We start from the raw sequence: 20050 nt of genomic DNA on the forward strand, positions 1-20050 counted from the left end.
TAGTTGCCCCAATGAACTATTATCTATTTAGACAAGGAATGTGCTACTTTGGTGACAGAATTGCATGGCAATGTCAAATGGTAGAGGCAAGATCACCTTGTGCTACACCTAATCTTATCTATGGGCTTAGCAGTGGGATAGCATCCAGTTTGTATCCAACACTATAGATACAACTTTGTCATACCTCACTGCATTATTGACTATTTGAGGCAAGAATGGTCTCAGTAATTCAAGTCAGTATGGACCAAAATCTCAGAGGAATGTTTCCAACACCTTGTATCTATACTACAAAAGAATTCATGCAGTTCTGAAGGCAAAAGGGGGTCCAACCCGGTACTAGCAAGGTGTACCTGAGAAAGTGACCGGTGAGTGTATGTGTAATACTAATATTGCACTATGTGAGGAGTCATATGTTAGACTTTTTTTCTTTATTTATTTACCGTATTTATTCGAGTATAACGCGCACACGTGTAAAACGCGCACCCCTAATTTTCGATTAAAAATCGGTATAAAATTTTGTTTCACTTGTTCTCGGCTCAGACCAAGCATTGTAAGTGACAAACGTTGTTGAACAGCTTTGAGCTTGAATGAAGCGTCATATGCAGAACGTTTTCTCTTGATACCCTGAGTTGCCATCTTACGGGTACCAGTATATCAATAAAAATATGAAGAACACTGAATTGTGCAAAACAGCAATGCTTACCGTAACATGTGGGCGAGGCGAGGAAACGAAATGAAGAGGCGACCATACGTTACAGCGGATAATAAGAATTCTCACCCCCAGTGGCGGCCCGTCAAACTGGCGAGTGCATCTCGCCAGTTTGGGCCGCCCACTGTACGCGACGAGGGGACGTAGACAAAAAAAACGATCCCCTGTTTTCGCCGCCCCTTAAAGGGGCGGGGCTGGCACAGGGGACGTTTTTTTTTCTTTGCCCTCGCGTACAGTGAGCGGCTGCAGCCCAGAGAGGGCGCAGTGCGAACTCACAATTCACCTGCGCCCTCAATGGACCGGCCGCCACTGCGTCACCCCAGCCCTCGTTTATAACGCGCACCCAAACTTTGATTTCTTTTTTTGGTAGAAAATTTTGCGCGTTATACTCGAATAAATACGGTACTTTTTGTTTAGTTTGTTTGGTTTTTTTGAATGTAAAGCGCTAAAACCTTCAATAAAAAGTTATTTGGAAAAAAATATATACCTGTATATATTATTTGAGATTATATAAGGTGATTTTGCTATTTGAGTTTCAAAAAAGTGAGGTTTGCCAGTTTTCTAGGTTTTGTCAGTAAAAAAATGTTATTTGCTAATTGTGGTGATATATACTTGTTACTGGCCATCTGCTCTTGGAGCTCCTTTTTTGTTTGCAGCACACCATTGCATCGTTAAAATGAAAAAGCGCAAGAGCAGCGTACAGCGTAACCCCACACAATAAATCGCTTAATTTTCACAGTGCTCCCTAACCCGATAGTCAGGCATACACCAGGCCTTTATCCCTGAATATAACTATTTTGCAGCTGGCCAATTTACACTGCTGTAACCTCTGTAGTATCTTAAAGTGATTTGTAAAGGTTTGGGGTTTATTTTTTTTTATTTTTCTTCCTTTATATAAAATAACAAATGTTATACTTACCTGCAATGGTTTTGCAGAGAGCAGCCCTAAACCCTCTCTTCTAAAGGGTCCCCCACTGGTGCTTTAGACTCTTCCTCCCTTCCAAGCGCCCCCATTGGAACCACTTGCTATGAGGGCACTCACACGGGCTTGATTCTGAGGTAAGCAATGTGTCTATTGACAGTCTCACACACACACAGCATGCTCGGCCCCACCCCCTGCTCTGTCCTTATAGCATTGTATTGACTGGAGCAGAAGCCAATGGCTCCAGTTGCTGCGTCTCAGTCCTGTGAAGAGAGAAAGCAATGCTACTGTTATCAGGCACAACGCTGGATCCAGATCTGGTTCAAGTAAGTATTTAGGAAGGCTAGGGGGGAGGCTGCAGACAATGCATTACCTTTGACTTTTACAACCACTTTAATTATAGTAAAGCCCCCTTCTGTGCTCTTTGTCTTTGGGTATAGCGTTGCTATTTATAACAGTCCTGCTGCTGCCCAATTTTACACCTCTGTGTCATCTGCTTTCCCCTTTGTGGTCCTTTTTTTCCTGATGAAATTTGTTGCAACATTGTCCTGCCTATGGCCATCTTTTTATCAGGAAAAACAGGGACAGCTACAAATAACTACTGGCAAATTCTAACTGCCTGTCCAAGTGCACCTTATTACCATGTGATGAAAAGCATGTACCACTGTAAAGCTACCTTTAAAATTATGATTTTTTTTTTTTTTTTTTCACTTAAAGCTGAACGTCAGCAATTGAATCACTTTATAAAATGTGCTGTTTTATATGGGTTAAGGCCATTAAAGTGCATGCCACCTCATAGAGTTTTTCATTTACCGTATTTTTCGCTCCATAAGACGCACCTGACCATAAGACGCACCTAGGTTTTAGAGGCAGAAAACAGGAAAAAAAATTCTGAACTAATGGACTGCAGACACAGTACAGGAGATGACCAGAGACTGCGGACAGCACAGGGATGACCAGAGACTGCGGACAGCATAGGGATGACCAGAGACTGCGGACAGCACAGGGATGACCAGAGACTGCGGACAGCACAGGGATGATCAGAGACTGCGGACAGTACAGATGACTGCTGACCTTTGGGGAGGTGGGGAGCGGGTACCTGAATTTGACAGGTACCCGCTCTTACTTCCGCAGAGTTTTTGTTTGATCTTACCTGTTCCTCGATCCAGCCGCGCGCTGTCTTCCCGGCTTCTGTAATGGCGCTCGGCATGACAGCCGGGTGCCCAGTGCGCATGAGCGAGAAGCACTTGCGCTTTGTGATTGGTCCGGCGGCTTCTGGGATCTGTCATGTGTCCCAGGTACCGCCTTACCATTCACAAAAAGCACCGCTTCTTGCGCATGCGCACTTGGCACCCGGCTGTCATGCCCAGTGCCCACACTACAGAAGCCGGAAGACAGCGCGCCGCTGGATAGAGGAACAGGTAAGATCAAAGAACAAAGTAAGAGCGGGTACCTGTCAAATTCAGGTACCCGCTCCCCACCTCCCCAAAGGTCAGCAGTCATCTCCATAAGGTCCCGCTGCAGAGCTGAGCGGCCGGCCCGGTATTCTGACACAGCCGCGGTGTAAATACCTGACCGGCCGCTCCATATTCGCTCCATAAGACGCACTGACATTTTCCCCCCTTTTTTGGGGGGAAAAAAGTGCGTCTTATGGAGCGAAAAATATGGTAAGTTAAAATGTACATTTCTATTGAACACCGGGAACACATCTATTGCTATAATTCTGGTGCTCTGTAACACCATGCTTTAACTACTTCAATACAGGGCACTATTACATCCTTCCTGCCCATGCTCCGATGCTCTCACTGTTTGAATGACAATTACATTTTTTTAACCACTTCAAGTTCGGACACTTTCACCCCCTTCCTGTCCAGGCCTATTTTCAGCTTTCAGCGCTATCACGCTTTGAATGACAATTCCGCGGTCATGCAACACTGTACCCATATTTATTTTTTAGTATTTTTTTGAGACCGATAAAACTTTATTTTAGTGGTATTTATTCTCAACTGGGATTTTTATTTTCTTTTGCTATATAAATATAAAAATCCAAAAATTTTGAAAAAAAAAAGTGGTTTTCTTATAAAGTTTTGCAAATAAATAATCTTTCTTCATAAATATTGGCCAAAATGTATTCAGTTATCTTCTAGTAAAAAAACAAATAACCCAAATTCGTTTATAACCAAAAATTATAATTATTCAAAAACATTTTTTACATTTTAATTGTATTTTTTATGTTATTATTTGTTTTTTTTTATTTATTTTTTTTTTCATACTGTCACCCTATGTTTTTTTTTTTTTTGTACTGATTGCTTCTAACACCATGTTTCCCGGGCTCCCCTGTCCAACCTGCATGTGCAGGACCCGTGTAGCAGGTGGAGGGGAGGGAAACTAGCAAACTTCGCTGATCTTTCCTAGCTTGAATGAACCTGAAAGTGACGTATTCTCCGCTGCATTAGGATCTCAGAGAGCTGGGGGAGGAGAAACAGCAGCACACTGGTCTTCCCCGTCAATGGCTGTGCGGGGTGTGTGGGGATGATGTTTCAGGACAAGTCTGATTTTTGGAGGAGAGCAGGCTGAGTTTTCAGCACAGCTAAGGAACTGACCACAGTGTGATCTCATCCCTAGTGGTCAGTTTTTAATAATAAAGCAGACACAGGCAGAAACACCAGGGATTTCACACCAAGGAAGCAATAGGGTAGGAACAGTATACTTTTTCATACAAGTACATGGTACAGCAGACACGTATCAGGAATATTAAATGTTGTATTTACATATTCTTTACTGAAGGGGGGCATAATCCTATCCCTATATTGGACCTGACTACCAGAGGCACAGTGAGGTCCTGTCCAAATACTAGATAGGTTGTTTGTCTCCTTTTTAAATCTTAATGATAACAGAAATCCCCCAAATAGCCCTGATCAAAAGTTTATATATCCTTGAATGTTTGGCCTTGGTACAGACACACAAGGTGACACGCAGGTTAAAATAGCAATTAAAGGTTAATTTCCCACATCTGTGACTTTTTAAATTGCAGTTTGTGTTTGTGTATAAATAGTTTAGTGAGTTTGTTAGCTCTGACATGGATGCACTGAGCAGGCTAGATATTGAGCCATGGGGATCAGAAAAGAACTGTCAAAAGACCTGCATAACAAGGTAATGGGACTTTATAAAGATGGAAAGGGATATAAAAAGATATCCAAAGCCTTCAATATGCCAGTCTGTACTGTTCAATCACCTATTAAGTAGTGGAAAGTTCAGGTATCTCTTTATACCAAGCCAAGGTCAGGTAGACCCAGGGGCGGACTGACCATTTGGAAACTCGGGCACTGCCCGAGGGCCCGGGGTCAGTAGGGGGCCCCATGAGATGCCCCTGGTACCTTTTTCATAGGCTTTTTTGAGTTTGGTCAAGGACACAGGAGCCCCATGATCCCCTATTGCCCGGGGGCCCCATGAGTTGTCAGTCCGCCCCTGAGTAGACCAAAAACGATTGCTGCCACAACTGCCAGAAGAATTGTTTGGGATACAAAGAAAAACCCACAGGTAACATCAAGAGAAATACAGGCTGTTCTGGAAAAAGAGCGTGTGGTTTTTTTTAAGGAGCACAATACAACAATTCTTCAAACAAAAATGAGCTGTATGGTCGAGTTGCCAGAAAGAAGTTTTTACTGTGCCAGTGCCACAAATAAGCCTGGTGAGGCATGTCATGGTGTTATCGGGCATATTGTGACCATGCACTGAATAATGTCATTCCACTAACAGCCAATCAAGAGGCCCAAATCCCAGCTCCTGGAAGTAGCCTGGGAGAATATGACAGTGGCCGGCAAGGGATGTAACTGCTCCATTTTTGCGAGGTGGAGGGGAGTATTTCTGAGAGTTTTGTTCTGGTTTAATTCCTTACAAGCTAGTTTACGCTAATGCTACCCTCTGAAGAGCAATCCATGTTTTTACCACTCATCAGTGGGCATTTCACTAATGATGAGGAAGCGTTGTATCACCTCCTCTCCACCTGTTTAACTCCTTAAACTCTGCATCTTCATTATACCAGAGTTGAATGGGTCATGTTCAGTGGGCGGTACTACCCCTAGAATACAGCAGTTAGAATAATTGTTGCTAGGTTGTGATGCAAGACATATGTACTCTCTCCTCCACAGCCTTTTGAAGTATAAGGGGGAGCAATTGGGAGTGGTAAAAGCTGCAGCTCAGCTGTGCCATTTTACAGCCCCCCAAGTTCAAGCGCAAAGGAGGCCTAAGTGCATACGTGACCACCATCCATAGATCATAGTGAGCACTGCAGAACTTGGGGATTCTATAAACAAAGAGAGGAATGTTTATTCAGCAAATGCCCAGATCTAGGAGATGTCAATCTAAAAGCAAGAGAGCAAAGTTTATTTACTATTATAGTGTATATCAAATTAGATGATGTTTTCTGGAATATGGGAGTGTTGGACTAGTAGTTTTTCATTCTGGGCCTCTACTGGGATGGTGCTCTACCCCTACAATTGTAAAGACAGTGTAAAGTGATGATAAACACTTACATAAGCCCACTGAAGGGACTAGGCTCAGGTGTTTCACATGGATGAAGCAAATCCTCCCACATACATTTCACCTGTGTATATGCAACCCATGGTCATTACTCTGTAAAAGTAACTGACCTGGTATTCCTATCTTTTGAATGCTGCTATGCAGACTAAAATGACAACTTCACTGATGTTGGATATCACAGTCAGCACTTTTGTTCGGGCTTTGCAACTGACAGCAACAGGAAGAAGGGTCAGCCGCACACCGGAGGATAGATGAATATATATAGACAAAAAGGTGCAGCGCTAATAATAAAAAGCTGACATGTCAGCATACACTCAATTATAAGAGTAGAAAAAATGAGGACGTGAAATCATATATTCGTCATAAATATAAGTTTGATGTTCAATCAAGTGTCCACAAACACTGGTCATCCATCCTGGTCAGGTTCCAGGGGGGCTACAGCACCTGGACATCTATTCTATGATTGCGGTCAGTATCTTATCTTATCTCATTTTATGCTACTTCTGGAATAAAGTGTTTCATGCAGTATCACGCTATGTGATGTCTCTTATTGGGCTCTTTATGAGCATCACCCTTTCGCAGTACCAAGTTTAAGGAGGGACTCCAGAGGTGTATGAGTGTCTGATGTACCATGGAACCTGACCAGGATGGATGACCAGTGAGAACTAGGGCGCGCAGCTTTACCTGAGTGTGGAGAACCTAGATGTACCTGGAGAGAGGAAACTTCTTTCATGCGTATTTTAAACGCACTTCTGGTGAGTGCGCACTTAATTTATTTCCTGCTCACTCTTGGATCATTCACCTTGATTTGTAAAGGAGATCTGGCAGAATTGGCACATCACATCCTTTTACATGTTTGTGGACACTTGATTGAACATCGAAGTTATATTTATGACGAATATATGATTTCACGTCCTCATTTTTTCTACTCTTATAATTGAGTGTATGCTGACATTTCACCTTTTTATTATTAGCGCTGCACCTTTTTGTCTATATATTATCTTGGAAGGTTATGTTGGTTGCCTTTTTTGGTGTTCTAGCGGCTCTTTACCTTATCTTTATTACAGTAAGCGCTCGCTACACAACTTGTTTCTAGATAGATGAATATAGTATGTATTTATTGATCCATAGGACACACAAAACACCAGGACATGAATACAGGACTTGTTAACGCGTTTCACACAATCTCATGCTTAATCATAACAACTGACAGGTCAGGCTTTAGTACAGTTTGGTGATCGGGCGTTCACTCTATCCTTCTCCTCCCTTTGTTCATTTACAAAAACAACAATAAAGGCATTTTGTGAATGGACAAGGGGGAAAGGAGGGGAAGGTAAACAACATTATTGTCTGTTTCCCTAATGCAGACTTTCCCTCACTTCTAGTTTAGTAAAAATTTGTTCTTAGAACAGGAAATGAGAAATCTCTCTAATGGAGCTCTGGATAACATTTAAACCTGAGAGAGGCTCCATCCCTTCTCCACCCTATCCAAAACTAGGAGACTAGGAGAAAGTTTTGGCTCTAGATACTCTTTAAGAAATCCTTCAGGTGTAAGTATATTTGTGATAATGCACTTTCTTGCATTAACATTCATTGCTTTAACTCTTTTGCTACCACCGAGCTATGGCATACATGGGCAGCAGGTATGGTATACACACTCTTCAGGCTGCTGTAGGAGGCCTGGGATTCCGGCTGCTGTGCTTTTTTTCTTTGGTATGTTTGGCTTTCTGTGGTCACTGGTCTCCCTTTTTGGTAGTCTCCAGCAAAGAAGCTACTGGTATCTGCATCTCCTAAGGGTAGTAGCTACTGTAGTTCCCATCATGATCTGTAAGTGATATCAGTGAAGGAAAAAGGGAGTAGGCGGAGCATACACATAGTGAACTGTGAGCCTGTTTTTCAGGTGTGTTGGCCTTAATCAGTGCTGTGTATAAAAACCATGGCTTCTATGGAGTAGGGCTTGGAGACAAACAACCTACTGAGTTTTACTTTTTTATATAAGAGAGACTAATTCCTTTCTCCATTCCAAACCGTAGTATATGTATATACCCAGTTCCAGACCTTAGTATATGTGAACCCTGACCGTGTAAAACAATCCATTCTGTTTAAAATAGAAATGAAAGGCAAAACATTTGTATTTGGATATAAAACTTTTTAAATACCTTTTTCCCTTTCTTTTAAATAAGTGATCACCTTCCCTCTGTTCTCAGCTGCATAAGGAGCTGGGGGGGGGGGAGGGGCAGCAGCACACTAGTCTTCCCAGTTAATGGCTGTGTGGGGGGGGGGGGGGGAGGGGGTGCTGTTTCAGGATAAATCTGATCTCATGCCTAGTGTGGTCAGTTTTTAATAGGAAAGTAGAGACAGGCAGAAACACACTAAGGAAGTAGTACGGGGAGAACAGGATACTTTTTCATACAAGTGTGTGGAACACCTAGCACATATCAGGAATATGAAATGTTGGGTTTACATATTTAATGTGAGGTGCATAATGAGGTCCTATCTCTTTGTCATACCTGATCACTAGGGCAGAGGGAAGTCTTATAAATATATCAGACCTGAGTACCAGATGCACAGTGAGATCCTATCCAAATACCAGACCCACTAAGGGGCATAGCGAGGTTCCTTTCACAGGATGGGCAGTGGCCCTGTCATATGAGTACATAAATCCTTTGTCAATACCAGACCTGATCACTAGTGATATAGTGAGATCCTTTCCCAATACCAAAGCTGACCACTGCGGGCTTACTGAAGTTCTTTCCCATTACTAGACCTGATCTGTTTGTTAATGAACAATAAAGTTTATTGTCACACAGACTTAGAACAATCCCATAAACCCTGTCACAGCTCCAGCTGCATCTACAACAAAGAAGGTTCCAGGCCCTGATTTACCATACCCACAACCAGGGTGGATTTTATTTAAATCACGATTTAAATCACTAGTCAGTAAGGCTTGATTTAAATCCTAGTTTTCTACATAAAGACTAATTCTTGCTGGTATAACTTTAATATGCAAGTAGATGAAGATTTTTAGAATAACAACTTTTCATATTAGTTTTTTTATCCCCAGTTTAATAGGTTAATCATTCATATTTGGACAACTTTTCTGTTGTACTTAGGAAGGAGAAAAATAATCATTACCTTAATAATAATTTAAATAGATTTATTCAACTGAAACAATAACATTCCAGCATATGTTATTTGCTTAAACAAACATCCGTGTTTGGTAACTAATTTGGCTAAACAAACTATATATATTTTAAGAAACTTAGAGGAAGGGACTGTCAGCCCCTTCCTCCTCACACTTAGTTTCACTTTCTTCTTGTGCAGATCTATTCCACTCCAAACAATCAGAAAAATATTGTTTCTATTCTATTCACTGAACTTCTTGCAACTTAGCAGTGAAGGGGTTGATTCTGTATTCATAGGTTTGTAGAAGTTAGGATGAAGGTCTTTTTCTTAACTCTGTTCATGTTATAACATTTTTGCTGTGAAGAAGAGGCATGTGATCTCCGCTGAGTCAAATTCAGTTTTGAGAACTGCAAAAGTAAACCAAGCATCTGTGATAATATCTTGTAGGCAGAGAAACTGCCCAATAATCTTACAAAAACCTCTGGAAGAGCATGACATTGTGAATGGATTCATGGAAATTATTTACCAAAAAAAATAAACATATACAGCCTTATTCTACATATTTAAAAAACTATGTTTATTTCATGATGGAATAACCTTTGGATGGTAATATATTTTCCTCAAAAAGTATTTTATTTAAAAAAATCCGATTTAAATAAAAAAAATCCGATTTAAATAAAAAAAAATCCGATTTTTTTAATTTTTTAAAAAAAATCATTGATTTTTATCCACCCTGCCCACAACCATTGGTTCCCTATCTTCTGGGATAAGCCCACAGCATATGCTGATCTAGGGAGGATGAAAGGAGATATCACCATACACAGGCACAGGGTGGTCATCCTGACTTCAGTCTCCGACATCCAAGTAACCTGGGCAGTCAATGTGTATGGGAGAGGGGAGTGGCTCACTCATCAGGATTAAAGCCAGCAATAGGAATATATAATAACTGTTATTACCTGTGGTGGGAAGACAAGTCAGTGTGTAATGAGGATTTAATACAAGTGTATCTCTGGGAAAGCTTTTTTTTAATTTTGAAAAGAGTTGGGGAGGATTAGACCCTCTGCCACACTTTTATTGCTGGCTGATTCACACTCTATTTGTATTGGGGAACAATATCCCGGAGAAAGTTTGGAGAAATCTAACATGTAAGCATTGTCTCCAGGACAAGAAGTGAGGGGAAATCTACCAATGGGGACACCAGTTCCAGGGACAACTGTCTAAGACAGCAATTCCTCTGAATTCTTGCGGTGTCTCTGAGACAGGAAGTGAAGGGAATTTTCCTTCATCATGAAATAACCAGACCAGGGTTTAACCCTTTCCAAGACTGAGACGTTTGGGCTATACACACTTTTATCAATGTGTGCTCCCAGCAGGGAAAGCAGCTCACAAAATGGCAGCCCAAAGGATTTCATTGTCCAAGTATGAGCCTGCATCCCTTCAGCTGACTGTAACCTACAAATCCCAATGATGTGACATAATGCCTGCAATACCCCCCTTCCCCCTTGCCAGGCTCATGTACACGGGGCATGTGATATGTTTGAGGATCCAAAGTAAAATCTTTTCTGTACATTGTGTGCATGGAACGTCTGTGCTAACATTACATTAGTACAACGTATAGCGCAGATGTATTGTCTCTATTGGTTGGTAGGACGCAGGCTGCCATGTCACCTCACTAGTGTGGATTCCATCTGGTTACACATTGCTCATATTTACAGGTTGGCCCTGAGCAGTCCAATAGAGGACGTTTGCTCTGTACACATACTATGTAAATGATAGCACAAACATACAGCAGAAAATACGGTCCATATGCAAGAACAAGGAAATAGATTTCTCTTGATTTTATAGATGTGATTGCACTGAGTTTAATAATCTTTACACCACTATGCGCATGGGCCCATAGAAAATACAGATCTGTAAACAAAAAATTACAGGATGGATAAAAACGCAGCATTTCTATACAGCGGTGTACATAAGCCCTCCCAGTGTCATGCAGATGTCCTTCGGGAAGCTCTGTTCTCCGCTGATCATTGCAGGCTGCTCCTAGGAATGGCCAGGTACTGCAATTTTACTTTGTCACTATGCTCAGCATTCCAGCCCTCTAGTAACACTTCCGTCCTCTTAGAATATCAGCTTTGTGAGCACCCTGTCTGAATCTATGATATCGTTTAACAATGGGCAAAGCTTAAAGTGGAAATGCACTGAATCTGAGCACCACAAACCAAAAATGCTGTTTAATTAATTTTTAATATTGAAAGCAAACTCACCCATGCATCCATATCGCCACGCTTTATTTTCCTGAGAAAAAAAACCCAAGCATTTCTGTCCGTGGCCTTCTTAAGCAGATGATTCATGTATCATTTACTTCCTGGAATCCATCTGCTCTAAGCTCAGGCATAGGCTGAGCTGAGAACCTTCTCCTCCTGAAGATTCCTGGGATGTATGACATGGAAACCAGGAAGTAACTGAAGTAATTTACAAAAAAGTTTAAAACCAGTAAATATGATATATATTTCTATCTATGTACTAATGCTAGCAGCATGAGGACTACAAATAGTCCATGCTGATTAAGAGAGTGGAGTTCCACTTTAATTTGCAACGCCGACTACATAACAGGAAACTTCCTCCAGGCTTCTCATGCAGTGTACTTTGTACATCACTGTCATGAGGGGGTTAAAACGGGCTGGCTGGAAACTTTTGACCTGGGGGGCGAGTACCAGACATAGGACTATGGTGCAGCAACATTTCCCCCTCCTCCTCCTCTTCCCATTTAAAAAAAAAAAGGGCAAGAAAATTACATAATAAAACACTTTTTAGACTTTTAAATAAATAATTATTTTAAGCATACGTAAAATAACACAAATCCACCAATACCCCCTAATTTTCTATTTCAATGGTTTTAATACATTTTTTAAACAATATAAAGCAGAGGCAATAAAACACGCCCACGCAGGGGCTATCAATTGCACAGATAAAAAAAAAAGGAAAAACAGTGCTCTAACGCCAACAAGGCAAAAAGGTACGCCCACGCAGGGGCTATCAATGGCACATAAGTTGCAAAACATTAATGCAACTGCCTATAACAACTAAATGCAGCTGTCCAGTCACACCAAAAACAGAGAAAGAGAGAAAAAGGAAGGAAGAGGAAAGAAAAAATAAAGGGGGGGGGGGGGGCAAAGAGCAGGGGTCCAAGAGTGCCAATACCGAACGCCATTACATCCCCAGACTAGCGGGGGGGAGTGAGGGAAAGGCATATTGCAACCACGGCTCCCATATTTTCAAAAGTTTACGTTGGGAGTCGTTGCAGATACTTGACATCTGTTCGTTGAGCATCATAGTGGTCATACGATCCCGCACACCCTGAAGAGGGAAAAACGGACTCTTCCAGGCCTGAGCAATTGTTCTAGTGGCCAATAAAAACAAATAGGAAGCCAACTTCTGCTGGTGAGCCAAGAGGCCCGGTATGGGGCAATGAAGCAAAGCATACCGAGCATCCCGGCGTATGGAGAGATACCCCCTAATTTTAAGCAATGTCCCCATTAAGCTGAGCAATGCCTGCTCTACCTCTCACACTCTCAAAGGCACACTAAGTTAAGAGTATTAATGTCTTCAGTGGCTTTTTAAATAAACACTATTTGTGTAAGGGTTTTCAGCCCCCCCCCCCCCCCCACATTTCATGCACTCCTTCAGCCCCCCCTTCCATGCCCTGCTTTAGCCCACCCTTTCATGCCCCCTTTTTTTCTTCTTATGCTCTTTCCTTATCCCCCTTTAAGACCCATCTTGACACCCTTTTCATACCCTCCCCTTTCATGTTTTCCTCAGTCTTCCCCTTTCATGCACACTTTCAGCCCCCCCAATCACCATCGCTTTCCTGTTTTCTTTCACTCCTTTCAAAATGCGCTCTCCATCACCCTACCACAACCCAGGGAAAGCACCTAGCGAAGTCATTCCCTGGAATCCTGTGGTGTTTATCTACCCTCCTGCATGGCTGGCTGGAAGGAAGTGTAGTTATAAGTAATTTCCTCCCAGCGCTGCCACGGAGGAAGAAGGAATGAGCGCAAGGGATGTGGGACTGCTTAGTAAGTGCACCATGCACACTACCTTAATGGGACCAGCTGGCCACAATAATACAAATACTAAGGCTGGCCGTAGTTGCGGTCCCAGCCGTCTTAACATTTATATTAGTGCGGCCAACAGTTTTTATTAATCTATTTTGTCGGCACCGGACATTTTATTGGGGCATTAGAGAGGCCTGGGGGGCACTTGCCCAGCAGCCCAGTCTGCCCCTGGTTGCGATTTGCTAAACTACACAACCACTCCCACTCTCAATTCTCTACAACATAAAGGTGAATCATTTTACAGACAAGAGAAGACCCAAGGAGGGCTCTTTGAAATAACACACCAAGTGTGCACAGGACAGGAGACAGCTTTGAATTTCTAATAAAACCAAAAGCGTTCTTTCTGCACTTATTAAACTAATATTGCAAATCGCTTCTAATGGTACATTCATAATGGACCTTCCACCTCAATGGGAAGGTCCGCTTATTCATATTGCACCCCCCCCCAAAACACAGTGGGAGAAATGGATAATATACTTACCTTTCTTTGTCTTCCTCCTGCAGTGCCTATACGAGGGTGACATCATCCTACTTCTGGCCAGATTTCACAAGATGACCCTGCACTGTGCTGTGCTCAGCATTCCCCACCTTCTTGTCGACATGAGAAAGATGTCACCCCCTACACCAGTGTTTCTCAACTCCAGTCTTCATGGACCCCCAACAGGTCATTTTTTCAGGATTTCCATTATTTTGCACAGGTGATTTGATCAGTTTCACTGCCTTAGTAATTACCACAGCTGTTTCATCTGAGGGAAATCCTGAAAACATGACCTGTTGGGGGTCCATGAGGACTGGAGTTGAGAAACACTGCCTTACACTATGGAATTTGGGGAAAGGTGAAAAAATTCTCTTGCTCGCCCCAGGAGTACTTTTATGCAGTGTTCTAGGTTGGTCCACTGTTTTAGACCAAAATTGAGCAAATAAAAGAAGTTAATAGTTGGGGATAACATACATTTTAACATGAACTCTCTGAAAACCACTAATCTTTAACCTTATCCACAGGTCGGTTTGTGATGCCGGCTCTGCTGCTCTGTATGTTTCCAGACTGCCCCTCTCATCAGTACAGGACTAGCATCCACATGAACAGGATGGGACATGTCTGAAGTCCCTGGCCACATTCCAGAGCTGAAGATCAGAGGACTGGGGTGCTAGCTGTCATTGGTCCATGAGTTAAAGTGTGTAGGTATTAATAACTAATTTATTGCATTTTTAAATGCAATTTTGTTTTAATCAGATCTTTTTTATTAGATTTTTTTGCATTTTGTTTTTAAACAAACAAACACACAATCTGAGCGTGACAAACTACAAACAAATCAAATAACATTGGCCATACAGTGACAAAGCAGCAATCCATAAATAAGACATATCAGCAGTGCTGCGATATTATTTCCAGAAACAATCATCAGTATTCGTACAATATATATGTAAAGCGCTGCGTAAATTGACGGCGCTACATAGGTACCTGAAATAAAATAAAATAAATAATATTCCTGCCATTGCCTTTTAGTTGGCCTTGCATATAAAATATACGGTAACTTTCCAATTAAAAATGTACATCTTATGAACTTATATCCTAGGACAGGGGTGGGTAACTGTGGTCCTCCAGCTGTTGTAGAACTACAAGTCTCATGAGGCATTGCAAAACTGACAGTTACAAGCATGACTCCCAAAGGCAGAGGCATCATGGGACATGTAGTTCACCAACAGCTGGAGGACCACAGTTGCCCACCCCTGTCCTAGGACAATAACAGGCTAAACCAGCACAAGTTGGCCTGAGTCTGTTACCTCTTCCAATAACGGCAAGCTGCATGCATCTATCTGCACATGTGCAAATTTCATCGGTTATAATATAGACCACCCCTCACATACATAGGGATAGCAGACGACCTGTAATATGGAATGGAGCCAAACCAGGTGTTGCCAACCCAGGGGTTCCATATAGCTTCAAGTTTTCTAGTACAGTTTCTGTGTTGAAATATCAGTTTTTCCTCAGGAGATTACATTAACTTGATTTTTCCACTCTGTTACTGAGGGGGGGCTGGACGACATCCAGTTTCCGTGCTATATAAAGCAACCTGGTGACAGGAGGTACCATCTCATTTGGCACTATAAACTCATCAAGCATGTTATGAAGACATATTTTAGGTTCTATTGTTAAGTTAAACTGGTAAATAGAGGACATAAGAGAAACAATATCATACCAATATCTATGGAGTTTAGGGCACCTCCAGGTCATATGAATAAAGTCCGCTGGACATCTCTCCAGATCTGTGCCTACGATTCCATCTATGTAATTTAACTGGGGTGTGATAAACCCTATGAAAAATAAAATGTTGGGTGACTCTGTGCATCGGTGATAAGGATACCATAGGGAGGGGTTGTAAGGCTTCACTGTTAATGGGTTTATATCTTCTATACAATTAGCTGGGATATAGGTACGTGTATGTATCTCTACCATCAGGGTCCCATATAGTTGGGAGATAAGCCCCTTTTTAGAATTGGTTTGCCCACCATGCTTCCTGGGCTCTGTGTCCCACCTGTGGACTCGCGTAGTGGGTGTCGCTGGTTGGAGGGGGGAGAGAGATTAACAAACTTTGCTGATCTCCCCCACTTAACATAAACCCAGATGTGACCTGTAAAACATAACTTTTCCTGGCTTTTGTGGCTAGGAAAGAAGCTAATTATTATTATTTATTATTCAGGATCTATATAGCGGCAACAGCTTGCTCAGCGCTTTACAATATAAAGGGAGACAATACAGCAACAATACAGTTCAATACAAGAGGTATAGAAGGGTCCTGCTCCTTGGAGCTTACAATCTAATGAAGTATGATCTGTGCTCAGGTAGCTTCAGTGGAAGTCCCGTAAGACCTCGGGTTCAAAAGACCCCCTTTCATTGAAGAGAACCTGTCATAAAAATATTGTCACATAGGGGACATTTGCCCCTATATGATATGAATAAAATTGTATTAAATATATAAATACATTTGTACCCAAGCATTTAAATGCCCCCCCACGTACACATAAACACACCCATTGGGGGCACCTATGTGCATAAGCTAAAGATTCTGAGTGAATTCTCTACACCCATTCCAGCAAACTTTGTACAAAAACAGGGATTTTTAGTTATTATTATACAGGATTTATATAGCGTCGACAGTTTGCTCAGCGCTTTACATTATGGTGGGAGACCGTACACGAGACAGTACAGTAACAATACAATTCAATGCAAGAGGGATTCGAGGGCCCTGCGCCTTGGAGCTTACAATCTAGGAGGGATACACACAAGATGGCGACCGGAGCGGCCGCATAGATCAGAGCTCCGGTCGCCCCCACACTCCCGCCCACCAACCCACTCCCATCCGTGGGGGCAGCGGGCGCACAGCGACCACCGGAGGTCTCCCTGACCCTCCCTGCACCTGGAGGGGGGAGCGATGCCTCCCGCTGTGCGGGCCAGAACTCCGCCTCCGCCACCACGTCCGACCAGGCAGGGCCCTCCGCGGTCTGTCGCAACTAAATCCGCCGGGCCCTGGATGCACCGCAAGAGGGGAAGCCGCCACTCGAGCCACCCACCGCCCACTACTCTGCCTCCCACCGCGGCCTCCCGCATCAGAGTCCGCCAGGCCCTGGACTGGCAGGGCCGCCTTCAAACCTGGCAGGGCCTGCTGCAACAAAGTCCGCCGGGCCCACTAATTGAGCTAATCGGCACAGCCGCCCGCTTATAAGCTGCTGTATGTGTAGCAGTGGGTAGGGGGCGGGCACCGGTGATCAACCCGACCCTACCTGCGCCCTTAGGAGGAGATCGGTGTCACCTAGGCCTACATCCCAGACTACTCCAGCACCCGGCCTGGCGGAGCCTGCTGCACCTACCACGGCACACCCCCCTGACATCTGAGGGGAGCCTGCAGCAGGCCTTAAAGAAACAGCAGATGAACTTGGCCTGGTGAGGGCAACCACCGCCTACCACGACGCGATCTTGCCGAGACCTGAAGCCCATCTGTCTACCCCCCTGAGTACAGCCAGCGTGGGAGAGGGCCCGACCTCTGGTTCCTTGGTCCCCTAGCTCCTACTACACTCAACTGTCACAGCGGATATCCACCCCTCAGCCATATACTAAATTTGTTTGTTTATTCATGGTACTTTTGTTTCTTTTTTTAATTTGTCAAAAATATTTTGATGTTCTCATGTTCATTATATTGGCAATTGCCATATCTTTTGTGAACACAAGATGGCGCTACAACCGGTAATGCGATGTCTTGCTCTTTTTTCTCCGGCATGTAATGGCTGATTATATGTTTTTTAATAAGATAACTTGTAAGATTATTTCCAAGTATTTTTGTTTTAGGTTTTTAATTATGTGTTAATAGCAGGATGTGCTGCAGCGATCCTGGGGCTTGTGACCAATGTCTCTCTTCTGGTTGCGGTGCTTGCCTAATTAGAATGAAGGAGGAGGTGGTTCCCTTCCTCCCTATAAATATGCGCTGCGTCCTGACGCTGGCCATGCCCCTGACGAAGTCATTGATGATGAAACGTGTAGGGAGGAGCCAGAGCGCTGATGTCGGTGCACAGCGGAACGTGGTGGCCATCTTGTTGGTTTAAACTTACCATTCATCTATATGGTGACATGCTGTTTTTACATTCTCTTTCATGTATGTTTTTTACTACGTTTGAGGCAATAAATTGAATTCATCATCCATCATCCTACACTATGAGGATTCTTCTTGCATTTTGAACAGTGTTGTCCTCTATGAGGATAATTCTTTTGTAGGTTTACCTTTGAGTTCATTTTTGATGTGAAAGTTTGGAACCAAAGAGTGCCCAGGTCCATGGCTTGCCTTCTGAATTTCATACAGCGCATTTTGACCCATCCGTAACTGGGGGTCAGTATGATCCGGTAAGAGGCAGTGTGTTTGGTGATGGTGGACTTTTCTATCTTCTCTTCCTGGCCATTTTGAGACATCTATAGTAGCACTGAAGGTCTAGGGTAGAGGAGCTCATTCCCTATACCTCTATCCTTGTGGATTGGACTTTTATTTATTTCAGGTACTTATATAGTGCCATCAATTTACGCAGTGCTTTACATACCGTATTTTTCGCTCCATAAGACGCACTTTTTTCCCCCCAAAAAAGGGGGGAAAATGTCAGTGCGTCTTATGGAGCGAATATAAAGCGGCCGGTCCAGTATTTCTGCCGCCACCATGTCAGAATACCGGGCCGGCCGCTCAGCTGTTGTCTCCTGCAGGGCCTTACCTGTTCCTCGCTCCAGCGCTGCACAGTCTTCCTGCGCTGGCTTCTGTGACAGCCATGTGCCCACTGCGCATGTGCTGCGCTTTGTGAATGATCCGGTATCTTCTGGGACACATGAAAGGTCCCAGAAGGCGCCGGGCCATTCACAAAGTGCAGCGCTTCTCGCACATGCGCAGTGGGCACCCGGCTTTCACAGAAGCCGGCCCGGGAAGAAGAGGGAAGGACAACTCTGCGGAAGTGGGAGCGGGTACCTGTCAAATTCAAGTACCCGCTCCCCCTCCCTCCCCAAAGGTCAGCAGTCTCTGGTCATTCCCTTCACTGTCTGCAGTCTCTGGTCATTCCCTGCACTGTCTGCAGTCTCTGGTCATTCCCTGTACTGTCCGCAGTCTCTGGTCATCCCCTGCACTGTCTGCAGTCTCTGGCCATTCCCTGCAGTGTCCGCAGTCTCTGGTCATCTCCTGCACTGTGTCCGCAGTCTCTGGTCATCCCCTGCACTGTCCGCAGTCTCTGGTCATCTCCTGCACTGTGTCCGCAGTCTCTGGTCATCCCCTGCACTGTGTCCGCAGTCTCTGGTCATCTCCTGCACTGTGTCCGCAGTCTCTGGTCATCCCCTGCACTGTGTCCGCAGTCTCTGGTCATCTCCTGCACTGTGTCCGCAGTCTCTGGTCATCTCCTGCACTGTGTCCGCAGTCTCTGGTCATCTCCTGCACTGTGTCCGCAGTCTCTGGTCATCCCCTGCACTGTGTCCGCAGTCTCTGGTCATCCCCTGTACTGTGTCCGCAGTCTCTGGTCATCCCCTGTACTGTGTCCGCAGTCTCTGGTCATCTCCTGTACTGTGTCCGCAGTCTCTGGTCATCTCCTGTACTGTGTCCGCAGTCTCTGGTCATCCCCTGTACTGTGTCTGCAGTCCATTGGTTCAGAATATTTTTTTTTCTTGTTTTTCACCTCTAAAACCTAGGTGCGTCTTATGGTCAGGTGCGTCTTATGGAGCGAAAAATACGGTATATCTTGTACATTCACATCAGTCCCTAACCTTAAAGGGGCGTACAATCTAAGGTCCCTAACTCACATTCATATATAAGGGCTAATTTAGACCGGATCGAATTAACCTACTAGCATTTCTTTTGGAGTGTGAGAGGAAACCGGAGTACCCAGAGAAAACCCATGCAGGCACAGGGAGAACATGCAAACCCCAGGCAGGAGGTGCCGTGGCTGGGATTCGAACCAACGACCCTTGTACTGCCAGGCGGAAGTGCTAACCATTTAGTCACTGTGCTGCCCATTTTAAGTTCATTTTATGATTATTTGAAGCGCTGAACTTTGTATATTATTACATTTATATTGTTGCCTGCAATATTGTGGTGGCTGCTTATGTGGGTTGTATTATTT

At 43.7% G+C, this 20050-nt stretch overlaps 1 protein-coding gene across 4 annotated transcripts in view; it reads left to right on the top strand.

Annotated features, from left to right (window-relative positions):
* KDM8 (lysine demethylase 8 (putative)) overlaps nt 1-20050 on the top strand; it is an 87040-nt gene that overhangs the window by 54370 nt on the left and 12620 nt on the right. The window contains exon 12 of one of the 4 annotated variants that reach the window (XR_016313480.1): nt 14417-14593. The exons of the other annotated variants lie outside the window; for them this stretch is intronic. The gene's annotated coding sequence lies outside the window, so the exon portion shown is untranslated. The remainder of the gene's footprint in view (nt 1-14416; nt 14594-20050) is intronic. 4 annotated transcript variants of the gene reach the window in all.

This window comes from Staurois parvus, unplaced genomic scaffold (assembly GCF_062004578.1).
Source record: "Staurois parvus isolate SC_StPar_1 unplaced genomic scaffold, SC_StPar_1.0 ptg000018l, whole genome shotgun sequence".
NCBI classification, from domain to species: Eukaryota; Metazoa; Chordata; class Amphibia; order Anura; family Ranidae; genus Staurois; species Staurois parvus.